The sequence below is a fragment of the Schistocerca nitens genome, chromosome 3 (genome assembly GCF_023898315.1).
Source record: "Schistocerca nitens isolate TAMUIC-IGC-003100 chromosome 3, iqSchNite1.1, whole genome shotgun sequence".
NCBI classification, from domain to species: domain Eukaryota; kingdom Metazoa; phylum Arthropoda; class Insecta; order Orthoptera; family Acrididae; genus Schistocerca; species Schistocerca nitens.
In genome coordinates this window covers 800,248,159-800,260,203 of record NC_064616.1, presented here as the reverse complement: position 1 = coordinate 800,260,203, position 12,045 = coordinate 800,248,159, and positions in this window count along the sequence as shown.

Below are 12,045 nucleotides of genomic sequence, written 5' to 3'. Positions count from 1 at the left end.
TCTACAAATCCATCCATGACCAAATAAACCTCTATGCACCACAAGAAAGAGAAAGATGCATTAGACAAAAGGTGTTAGAAACTTACATGATTCGACATCAACTACTACAGAGGAAATAAAGCATTTATTGCTGCTCACATCTTTACAGAAATACGTCTTTTGCTTGAGTTGAGACCCTGTAAGTTTTCAAGCTTCTAGGTGTGACTGCTTTATTAGAGTTCTTGAGGGACAAGAATCAGTATGCTTGTAGTGAATTTGTGTTGTGAAAATATGAAGCCTGTTCCCAGACACAAAGTTTGCTATCATCATCTCTACAAGCAAAGACCCAGCTCAGTATTTGTTTCAGTGAAGTGTACGATCTGCCAAGTGCTATGGCTGATGACACTACAATACATATCAAAGGCTGATCATCATTGAGCAGTCTTTGTTTATAAAGAAAGTAAAACATGGCTATAAAGTCTGGCACTTACATGAATGTAAGACACGGTTTATTTTGCGTTTGTAGATTTATGCAGAACAAATTACAGGTCAGGAAGACTCTGATTTCTTTCTCTTGGAACGAGAGTTGTGTTGAGCCTTGAGATGTACATGAGGTGTACCTGGTATGTCACCTATGTTCATTTCTTCATTTCATTGAGATTAATAATGTCTTTCCTTGAACCTAGTCGTTATGCAGTGGGCACAGTTGTGCCAAATGTGATGTGATTTCTCAAGTTATGAGGGGGAAGGACCAATTACAAGAAGGGGAGTCTGTTTTCTGTGTGAAAGGATTCATGTCTGCCCCACGAGAATGCACAGAAAAGTAAGGTTAGCTTATTCCACCAAAATATTAGAGGATTGAGTAATAAGGTAGAAGAGCTTCTTGCCTGCTTGCAAAATTTAGGGGAAGAGATAGACATCTTGTGCCTGTCTGAGCACCACATAACCATAGGGTTAGATAAGTTACATATAAAGGATTGCAGTCTAGCAGCTTAGTCATGCAGAACTAATATGGGAAAAGGAGGAGTTGTTGCATATATTAAGACAGAACACAAGTTCAAAAGAATTGACATAAGTAGATTCTGTAGTGATCAGCATATATAAGTGTGTGCTTGTGAATTAATGCTGTAAAACAGTTCACCTTTAATTATAACAATATATAGATCCCCAGTGGGAAACTTTGAATTATTTATGAGGAACCTGAATTCCTTACTGTTCAGTCTGTCAGACATCAGCAAGCTGTTAATGGTCTGTGGTGACCTCAATGTAGATTTTCTAATGGATTCTGATAGGAACAATAATCTGAAAACCTCATTTGGATCCTACAATTTGCTCTCAGTAGTTAACTTTTCATCACTGGTGGATAAAGACAGTAGGTCCCTAATTGATAATGTTTTCTTTGATGAGGCAAAAAGCAAGGAAGTAACTGTTTACCCAGTAGCAAATGCTCTCTGTGATCATGATACACTGTTAGACAGGATAAATAACGTAGTGCCTTACAGTGTGGATACACCTCAGTGGAAGTCAGTCTGAATCATTAGTAACCACAGGATAAAGGTTTTTAAGAGTAGTTTACAAGAAACAATCTAGGAAGACATTTATAAAGATCCAAATACCAATACAAAAGAAAAAATAATAATAATATGGCAATGTTTTAGAGTACAAATTAATTTTCAATATGAATGTAAAATGACTTGTTACCCTAATGACGATTTATCATGCAAAATGATCCATGGAACATGAAAGTAACTAACTAACCACAGAATGATATGACGATAAGCCAGTGTCCATCTAGTTGCTCATGACCTCACAGATGCCAAAGTCTTCAGCAGGGAAAATAGACCACCAGCAGTATGACCTGTTCCATGATATGACAAAAATTAGTGCTTCAAAAACATCTATACATTAGTATATTTACTTTCTGGCAACCCTTGTACCTGTATGTTTCCACCGTAAACTATGACCAAACGATGCAAGTGTTGTAAGGTCTTGAAAAGCTGTTTTAAATCCATGAAACATTTTTAAGACAATTCATTAGTATCACGGGGAGCAAACAAGGAATTGGTGCATCGGTGGTCATGTTGGTGGAGTGAATGGGCAGGATGCTCAAACAGAGTACATGGAGAAAGAGGTAGGTGGTCTATGAGCTGGCTGCAAGCTTTTTATTTAGTTATAGAAATATTTCAACTGCTCTCTTGAGTCAGAATTAATCTTTACTCTTCAGCAGAGTGTCTGCAGTTATGCAGAAGAACTTGTTTATCAGTTTTACCACTGCATCATGAACATCAATGTATTAATTGCAGGTTGAAAAAATGGCAACAGCTAACAATATGTAATGCATTTTCTTAAAGTATAAATATTTTCAACTGAGTTAAAAGAACTGATTGTATTTAATTAATCCTAGAAATAGGGGCAGTAAATTTTTGTGCAGAAAAAGTGTAAGATGTCAAAGAACACCTGCATTAAATACAAATTTGAGAATGTGGCAGTAAGCGTAAATTTACTGATATGCCTACTAAAAGTTAATTTGTGAAAGAATTTTTTTAAAATCATGTTCTAAATACCTATGCTCAATTATGAGTTTGAGCCAAAATGATAATACCCATTTCCATGGGTACTTATGAGATGTACTGCAGTAGGAGCCTGTTGTCATTTCTATCCTCAATAGAGAGAGTTGTGTCTATAGGCTACAAATAAAGATGTGTGGTTATCTAAGCCACTGTTGAAAATGTGTCTCTGAGAAAGAGCAGGAGAGAAAATGTGAAATGTGTGTTGGTGAGCACCCCTTCCTGACCCCCCCCCCCTTCCCCTCCAAGCACACATTCAAGTACACATCTTCTCTGTTGTGTAATAAAAGTAAAATAGTTTTGACATAAAACTGTTCCTTCTCTAATGAACATTAACTGAATAGAAGTACAAACTCCTTGTTTAACTTGATGTGTGTAGCTGCCACCAATGTAAAACAGAGAAAGATACTGTTTGTCCGTCTTTTCATAGATGGTTGTGGGACTCAGCTGTTCAGTACAGGATGCCAAATCAAATGTCTTTCAGCTGTCTAATTTCCAAATTTATTTTATTTGGCTACCAGTTTCGGTGATTTACTATGCCATCGTCAGGCCCCTGACCAATGTGTAGGAAGATTCTGCCCCAATTCCTGTCAAAATAGGGGCCAGCATTCAAATACTGGTAATCTATAGACTTTTGATTGCTATAGTGATCACTTCAACCATCATCTGCCAACAGATGACAGATGACAACCAAGGTGCAATCTTCCTACATGTCGGTCAGGGGCCAGAAGATGGTGTAGTAAATCACTGAAACTGGTAGCCAAATAAAATAAATTAGAAAATTAGATGGCTGAAAGATATTTGATTTGACATTGTGTAGAGAAAGATCTATCTAGTTTGAAAATATGTAAAGCCTCTCTCTTTACACCAAACCAGAAGTTCTACTTTTGGAAAATTTCTAAATTACATGCTACACATATCAAATTGTCATCCAACATATATATTAGACCCTCCAAATGAGCCATCATGTAAGCAAACAGAACATGCCTGGTTAAAATGTATTGTGCTGAAAATGATACTTCAAATCTTTCATATATTGGTTGATAGTTTCACTGGACAAGAAAAGTGTGTGTAAATATGCAATCTCCTATTTGTACCCTGATACATATCACTTCCTAAAAGTGGCAAGAAGTTTTAAATTGCTGGGCTGTTGATTTGACTATCCACAGTTTATTTTTTTGTGGCTTGCAACCACTAATTTTCCCCTGGCACATAACCCTGCTGTTCAATACCAAGTTGATAGCAAGCTCATATATATCATTAAGGGATAATGAGAATAAGAAAAGAGTGATTACAGCTTGTCTCACTCAACACATATGTAGAATAGGACAGAAAATTGTTCATATTAGCGTGAAGTATTTTATGTCAAACACTGAAAAGTGGCTTGGAGAACATACAAGGTGGTTAGAAACATAGTCTGAAAAGCATGTAAGGGTGTTGCAGGGTAGATTGTGCTGAGATATAATTGTTAAGAAAAAAAATTTGATACCTTGCACCATTTCTGAGTTAATTAGCATGGAAGTTAGCCAATCAGGCTGCTGCATGTACAAATTCAAGCGGCCCACCAGATACAATTAGCATCAGCTGTTCTCATATCTTGGATGATTGTGAACGATACTGCTCAGCCTTTGTCTTGGGCTCGATACCTACAACTGTCTCGTGTCCAATTTTTGTATTGCTCTCTTGTTCGGGTTTAGGAAACCAAATGAAGAATACTTTTGGTGACACCGTCTCTTGCAGACCGCTTGAATTTGCATATGCAACAGTGTGATTGGCCAACGTCAATGCTAATTAACTCAGAAACAGCACAATGTGTCGAATTTTTTTCTTAAGAATTATTTCTCAGCAAAACCTACCCTGCAACACCCAACACCCTTAAAGGCTTTTCATGTTGTTTCTGACCACATTGTATGTTTAGCTGTAGATGTAGATGTAAGTGTAGGTAGGGTAAACTACATTGCAGTACTTCCTGCATGCGCATCAGCTGCTTTGTTGGTTTCATGATTTCTCTCGAGCCTTACCAGCAGGATGCCACATTCTTACTTGTGATACACCAATCTTCCAGTAACAGATCCTTCACATGTGATCACTGGTTCTTCACAGGGAGACGGTCTGTCGTTTCATTGTTTGTCACTGAGAATTGTTGGGACACAATGGAAGCATCTGTGCCACAAAACCATTCTGTCATATCACGGAGTGTTGTTGGGATGTTGTGTTGTTATTTTTGTTGTGGTCTTCAGTCCAGAGACTGGTTTGATGAAGCTCTCCATGCTACTCTATCCTGTGCAAGCTTCTGGGATACACATCCACAAACTAAACGTTGATTTTCACAGTGTTGTTTCTCTTCAAATATACAAAACGAATTTCTGCACAATACTCCATTTTATTGATTGGCTGCACCATTTTGCCTTGGCTCTCCTAATGACATTTTCAGTACTGTAGCATGGGGATTTAAATATCTACCAAGAATGCAGACATGTACCTGCAAACAAACAGGAAATTGCCTATTTTTTGCTCATCTTCACAGTGTGCTGCATATCCTTGATGGTTTGTTTGGTTTAAACCACGAGGTTTGTCACTGAATTTTGAGTGGTGATGTTTTATTTCATTGCTAGTGACTTTCTCCTTTGAAAACCCCTTTGCTAGCAGCTTAAGGTGCTAGCTGGTGTAGCAAGATAGCAGATCAGGCTATATCTAATTACTGTGTGGTGTATTTTACCACTGAGCATCTTTATTTGGATTTTACAAGCCGTTCATTGTCCTGTAGAAGGAGCGTGCAGCATTCCGTCAGACATGGGATGCCTGATGCCTTCCACCTGATGTGTGGTCTTGGATAAAGAGTACAGTGTGAGGCAACATCTAGTATTGTGTTATGCTGAGGCGTAGTGGCAGGGTCTAACTCTGGTTTAGTACTGGGTAGAGGATGATGAGTCAATCCTAACATTACTGTGCACCATGCTAAATTGTATATATATGTGCACACTTGCTCCTCTCATGGTCCAACATCAACTGTGACTTTCTGTAATATGAAGTGACCAAGAACTCCAGTTTGATAAATTTTGGTGTGATGAGTTTTACACGTATTTTCAAGCCAGTTATTTTGAAACATGGCAAATCATTATATGCCTATTAGTTCTCATTAAAACAATAAAAAATACTTTTCCAATGTGCAGAACATAAAAATAGCAACATAGCAAATTGCATTTTGCTACCTGCAAACATGGTGTATGTGCACTACTGGGATTAAAAGTATCTGGACACCTATTTAATATGGGGTGTGTCCACTGTTCACCTTTATGACAGTGCAAACTCTGCAGGGAACACCTTCGGTAATGCTTTTGAGTGTCTGTAGAAGATTGGGAGCCCATTCTTCCTCAAGAGACCAAACAGTAAGATGTAGTGATGTTGGACACTGTGGTTTTGAGGAAAGGTGACCTAATAACTCATCCCAAAGATATTCCACTGGGTTTGAGTTGGAACTGTGTTCAGACCAGTCCATTTCACGAATGTTACTGTTCACAAACGCCTCACAGGTGTTGTTTTATGATAGGGTTCATTGTCATGCTTATACAAACAAACATCATATTGAAACTGTTTCTCTACTCTACATAGAACACTATGCTGTAAAATGTGTTCATACCCTGTTGCATTTAGCATTGTCTTATGTGCAGTTGGATGGACCACGTCCTAATCATGAAAATCATCTCCATACCATAATACCACCTCTACTGTACTTCACTGTTGTCACTAAGCATGATGGTAGGTAATGTTCTCCAGGAATTTGTCAAACCCAAACCCTACCAACTGACAGCCACAATGCATAGCATGATTCATCATTCCAAATCACTCATTTACAGTTGTCCACTGTCCAGTGGTGTTGCTCTTTATACCATCTCAAATGATGCTTAGTGCAGACTACAGAAATGTATGGCATATGAGGAGCTGCTCGTCCATTGTGCTCCATTACTTTCAACTCCTTGTGCATAGTTCTTGTGGTTGTTGGACAGCTGGAAGCACTTTGGAACTCACAGGTCATTCCTTCATCTGGTATCACACCATTTCTTACAATCACCCTTTGCAGTAGTCAGCGGTCCCTGGGTCCCTGTCTGTCAATACATGAGGTCTGTCTCGTACCTTCCGCTGTGGAAGTCGAACACGCACCAGAACAAATGGACGTGGTCAGCCCATAGAGGGCTCCGCCTCCGCAGCGGCTATTCCGCGCAGTGGCTCTCGCGCAACGAGGGCGCCACCGCTATGCCACGTGCAGCCAGCGGCCAATAGCCACTCCCTCCGGTTTCGTATATAGGGACCCGCTCTGCCCTAGTCCAGTCAGTCTGGTACTCGCTCTGAATTTCGTTTGTATCTTGGCGGTACTGCGTTCTGGTTGTTGCTCGTTGTTGACATTTGCCTGGCTCTGGTTCTGAGTGGATTTACTGTTGGTGTTTGGTGTTGTGGTTTCCACAAGCCTCCGTTGTTTATCTCTTCCTTGTTGTGTCGGTCATAGTCGGTCGTGGTCGGTTGTTGTCAGTTGTCGTGGGTCTGTCGCCCGACTCGTCCTGTGTTTACCTGGTGGTGCGTGCTCCACCGCCGGCGGTTTCCCCGCCTGGTGGCTCCGATCCGCAGCCCAAGGCATTCCCGCCGTTGGTTTTGGTTACTACAGTCTGTCTAGTTTTGGTTAGTGGTGGGAGTTCTTTTGCCTTTCTGTTTCACAATCACATTACCAATAGTGGAGTTGGACGGCTCTAGAAGGGTTCAAATGTCAGTGATAGATTTTTTGCTCAGGTGATAGTTGTGAGGACATGAGAGAACAAGCCTAGGCTGCATTGTTGTCAGATTTCTAATGACATCACAGATGACATAACCCAATTACATCATGAAACTTTTCTACATTTGTCACTCACTCCTCCCACAACTAGGGTTGCCATACGCCACGGATTTCATGGACAGTCCGCGATTTTAGGGTAAATGAAAATGTCCGGGCCGAAAAGGCAAATGTCCACGATATTTGCTGGATTTGAAGTCAACTTCTGATAATTTCAAAAATTGCTGTCAAAGAAGCATCAATATGTTATCTCTTTGCCTTCACATTATATAAAATCCAAACAGAACAGCTTTCGAGATATGGAAACAATGGGCAGTCAGGCTCAGGCGTACGGTACATCCCCTTCGATTTGCGAGATTGCGAGTTGTCGATACAGTGGGCGGTCAGTCATCTCTGGCAATGAAGAGTATTATCCTCTTTGATTAGCTTGTTGAATGTTCGCATGGTTTGTTGTGCTTGCGATTTCGTTGTGTTATATTGTATTAAATAGTTGTTATTATTTGCCTGGTGGTTTAATAATGTCGGCTAGACGGAAGTTTAAGTACAGGGAGGAATATACTGAACAGTTTCCAAGTATAAAGCGAGGAAGAACTGAATACGAAGCTTTCTGCAAAATTTGCGCGTGAGTAACATTATGATTATACACAGACCCATTGAAATCGTTGTTTTCCTAGAAAAATTATTCTATTATACGTTTTTCCTCTTCACAGTTCCTACATTTCAGTCAGTAATGGAGGTAGACGTGATATTAATGACCACGTGCAATTGAAAAAGCATAAGACGGCAGTGGGTTCATCATCTTCCAAACAGCTCACCAGCTTTTTCAAAACACAGACAGATGGTAATAAAGTAGCTGCAGCAGAAGCTGCATTTGCATTTCACTGTGTCAAGCACCATCATTCATACAACTCAAGTTCTTGCACATCAAAAATTATCTCTCACGTTTTTAGTGACTCGAAAGTTGCAGTAAACTTCTCCAGCGGCAAAACTAAAACAGAAGCCATCGTTAATAAAGTGATATCACCGTTCATTGAAGACAGAACAAGGAACAGTCTATCGAAGGCCAATTATGTTAGTATTAGCACTGATGCTAGCAACCACAAGTATTTGAAAATATTTCCTGTTCTTGTGCAGTATTTTGATTATGACGAAGGTGTCCAAAGTAGATTGTTAAATTTAAATGAATGTGACAGTGAGGATTCTAGTACAATAACTGAGTGTGTATACAGTGCCATTTTACAACATGGGCTTAGTGATAAGGTATCTGCTTTTGGTGGAGATAATACAAATACTAACTTTGGTGGTGTTGCAAGAAAAGGAGAAAACAATGTGTACAAGAAACTTCAGAAGAAACTGAATAGGGAAATTTTAGGAGTAGGTTGTCCAGCTCATATTGTGCATAATGCAATTCATACTGGTGCAGATGTCCTCTCTTATGATATTGAGAACATTATCATAAAGGTTTTTAATTATTTCTCCATATATACTGTTCGTGTAGCATCACTAAAAGAATTTTCAGAATTTGTTGATGTGACACATAAGGACCTACTTAGACATGTAACAACCAGGTGGCTCGCCATGTTTCCTGCTATAGAGAGGTTCATCCACATGTTTAAGGCACTTAAGTTGTGGTGTCACCGCCAGACACCACACTTGCTAGGTGGTAGCTTAAATCGGCCGCGGTCCATTAGTACTTGTCGGACCCGCATGTCGCCACTGTCAGGATCGCAGACCGAGCGCCACCACAAGGCAGGTCTCGAGAGACTGACTAGCACTCGCCCCAGTTGTACGACGACTTTGCTAGCGACTACACTGACGAAGCCTTTCTCTCATTTGCCGAGAGACCGTTAGAATAGCTTTCAGCTAAGTCCATGGCTACGACCTAGCAAGGCGCCATTTGTACCATTGCATGTACCTCAAGATAGAGTCTCACTTGTATCATCCAGAATGCTGTATACCAAAGGACAATATAAAAGTTAAGTGTTCTAGTAGCTACGTTCTTTTCTTTATCACATTCATTACGAATCCTGTTCCAGACTTAACGCCAGATGGCGTGAGTTGACGCGTGCCCTTTCGGCTACTTCACTGTGGACTGGCTGCCTTAACAGTCCACTACATTGGCGACGAGTCTCAAAAGGGACTTTAGCGTTCGTATTGTATTAATTTGCTTGTGTCATGGCTTCGCCACATTCTCCAGATGTACTGTCCGAATTTTATCGCTTGCAGAATCAGCAGACGCAGGCGTTATTGGATGCCCTTGGACAGCTCGTCCAGGATCAACGTGCGCTGCAAACCGATGCGGCCGCCACCGCTTCATCGCTACCGCAGCTACAAAACGCAGTTGCACCACCGTTTCGTCCGTTTAAGGCGGACGAAGAGTCTTGGACGGAATGGTCCCGACAATTTGGATTTCATCTCGCCGCCTACAGAATTCAAGGTAATGAGCGGCAGCCGTTTTTGCTTTTGTGTGTAGGTGTGTCCACCTACCGTGTGATAGTGAACTTGTTTCCCCGGCGCGACGTAGCAACTCTGTCATACGAAGAAATTTTGTCTGCTTTAGATGCCTATTTCAAAGAAACAGTAAATGTCGTTGCGAAAAGGTATACGTTCTTTCGTACAAAACGTACGGCCGGTCAGACTAATAGGGAGTGGGTTGCAACTTTGCAAGGACTTACTAGGGATTGTGCATTTGAATGTGACTGTGGCCTCCCTTATTCAGATAATATGGTGCGTGATGCAATAGTACAGAACGTTTCTGATGTTCGCATATGGGAACAGATTTTGAAACTAGTTAATCCCTCCCTTCAACAAGTGATAGACATATTGGATAGGCAAGACACACTTGACTTTGCTCAGGAATCATTTGAAACTTCGCCAGCAGTGTGTCGCATTAACCGGCCTGCCGCGCACGCTGCGCGGAACTGTAAACAGCCTTCGCGCACGTCCGCATCGGCACGTGTCCCGCGAAAGCAATCAAATGCAGTGAAATCATGCCCGCGGTGTGCAACTAGACATTCGCGTGACAATTGCCCGTCACGCCAAGCTATTTGCTTTTTCTGTAACAAGAAAGGACGTGTTCAAAGTGTTTGCCAGAAAACGCTCAGATCAGACCAGCGCAACCATTGCAGGCCCGTTGCTTCGCGCCGGAATCGCACCACGGACACTCGGGCTCGGGAACCTTCGCCCATGGACATTCATGTCGTTACTGCCACTCCGCCCAGTGTTCCTCTCGCTAATAGTGACTGTGTTCGTCCCACAAAAAGTGTGCGTCGCCGTCGACGGACGTCCCGTCACGTCGCGCGTGATTCTGTTCCAGTGTCTGTTCAAGTTGCACAAAACAGTCGCTCTTGTCGTCAGCAGGACAATAAACTTTTTGTAGATTTGGACTTTGCCGGACGAGTGATACCGTTCCAGCTCGATACCGGAGCTGCAGTTTCATTGCTCAATCACGCCACGTACAAACAACTGGGCGCACCTCCGTTGCGTGCCGCAAATGTTCAGCTCAATAGTTATTCCGGACAAGCTATCCCTGTATTTGGACAGTGCACTCTTCTTGCCACATACAAGGGACAAACAAAACTTGTCTTTTTACGTTCTTTGTTCTTCTTCGGCAGTGAACTTGTTTGGTTTAGATTTATTTCAGTTGTTTAACTTGTCTATAGTCAATCAGGTCCCATCAGTGAACCAGACTGTGCCTTCAGACAGTGTTTCTCGTTTATGTGCGGACTTTGCAGACATTTTTGCACCGGGCCTTGGTTGCGCTAAGAACTATGAAGCACATTTAGAACTGAAAGTCAACGCGCAACCGAAATTTTGCAGAGCGCGCAATGTTCCCCACGCATTGCGTGATGAGGTCGCAAAAGCATTCGATTCTTCCGAACTTGCTTGCATGTTCATTGATTTGGAAACCGATGATGTGGTCGAATCGTTTCCGATTGATTTTCGTCGTGTCACTACAGCCACAGCTGCTGACCCTGTCCTTGCTACTGTTTTGCGTTTTGTTGCTACGAAATGACCCTTGTCAAAGTCACGGATCGAGGATCCGTTGGTTCGCCGATTTTTTGCTCACAAGGAGAGACTGTTTGTACGACGTGGTGTTTTGTTGTTGCGTTCTGATAATGACCAGTCCAGAGTCGTGGTCCCACGTTCGTTACAGTCCTCTGTCTTACGGCTTCTTCACCAAGGACATTGGGGTACAGTGCGCACGAAACAACTTGCTCGTCAGCGCTGTACTTGGTTCGGAATCGATGCTGCGATTACGAATATGTGCTCTTCTTGCATGGCGTGTGCCAAACAACAATCCGCCCCACTGCGGAAATTCTTTGCATGGCCAAAAGCCACTTCCCCTTGGCAACGCTTACATATAGATTTTGCTGGTCCATTCTGGAATGCTCGATGGTTGGTTGTTGTCGATTCTTTCAGTAATTTTCCTTTTGTTGTCCAGATGTCTTCCACGACGTCTTCTGCCACCATACAAGCGTTATCCGCTCTTTTTTGCGTTGAAGGTATTCGGCAGACTATTGTTTCCGACAATGGCCCACAATTCATGTCTGCCGAATTTCAGTCATTCTGCAAGGCCAATGGTATTCAACATCTGACATCCGCGCCGTTTTCGCCTCAGTCGAACAGTGCCGCTGAACGATTGGTCCGGACTTTCAAGTCACAGATGTTGAAATT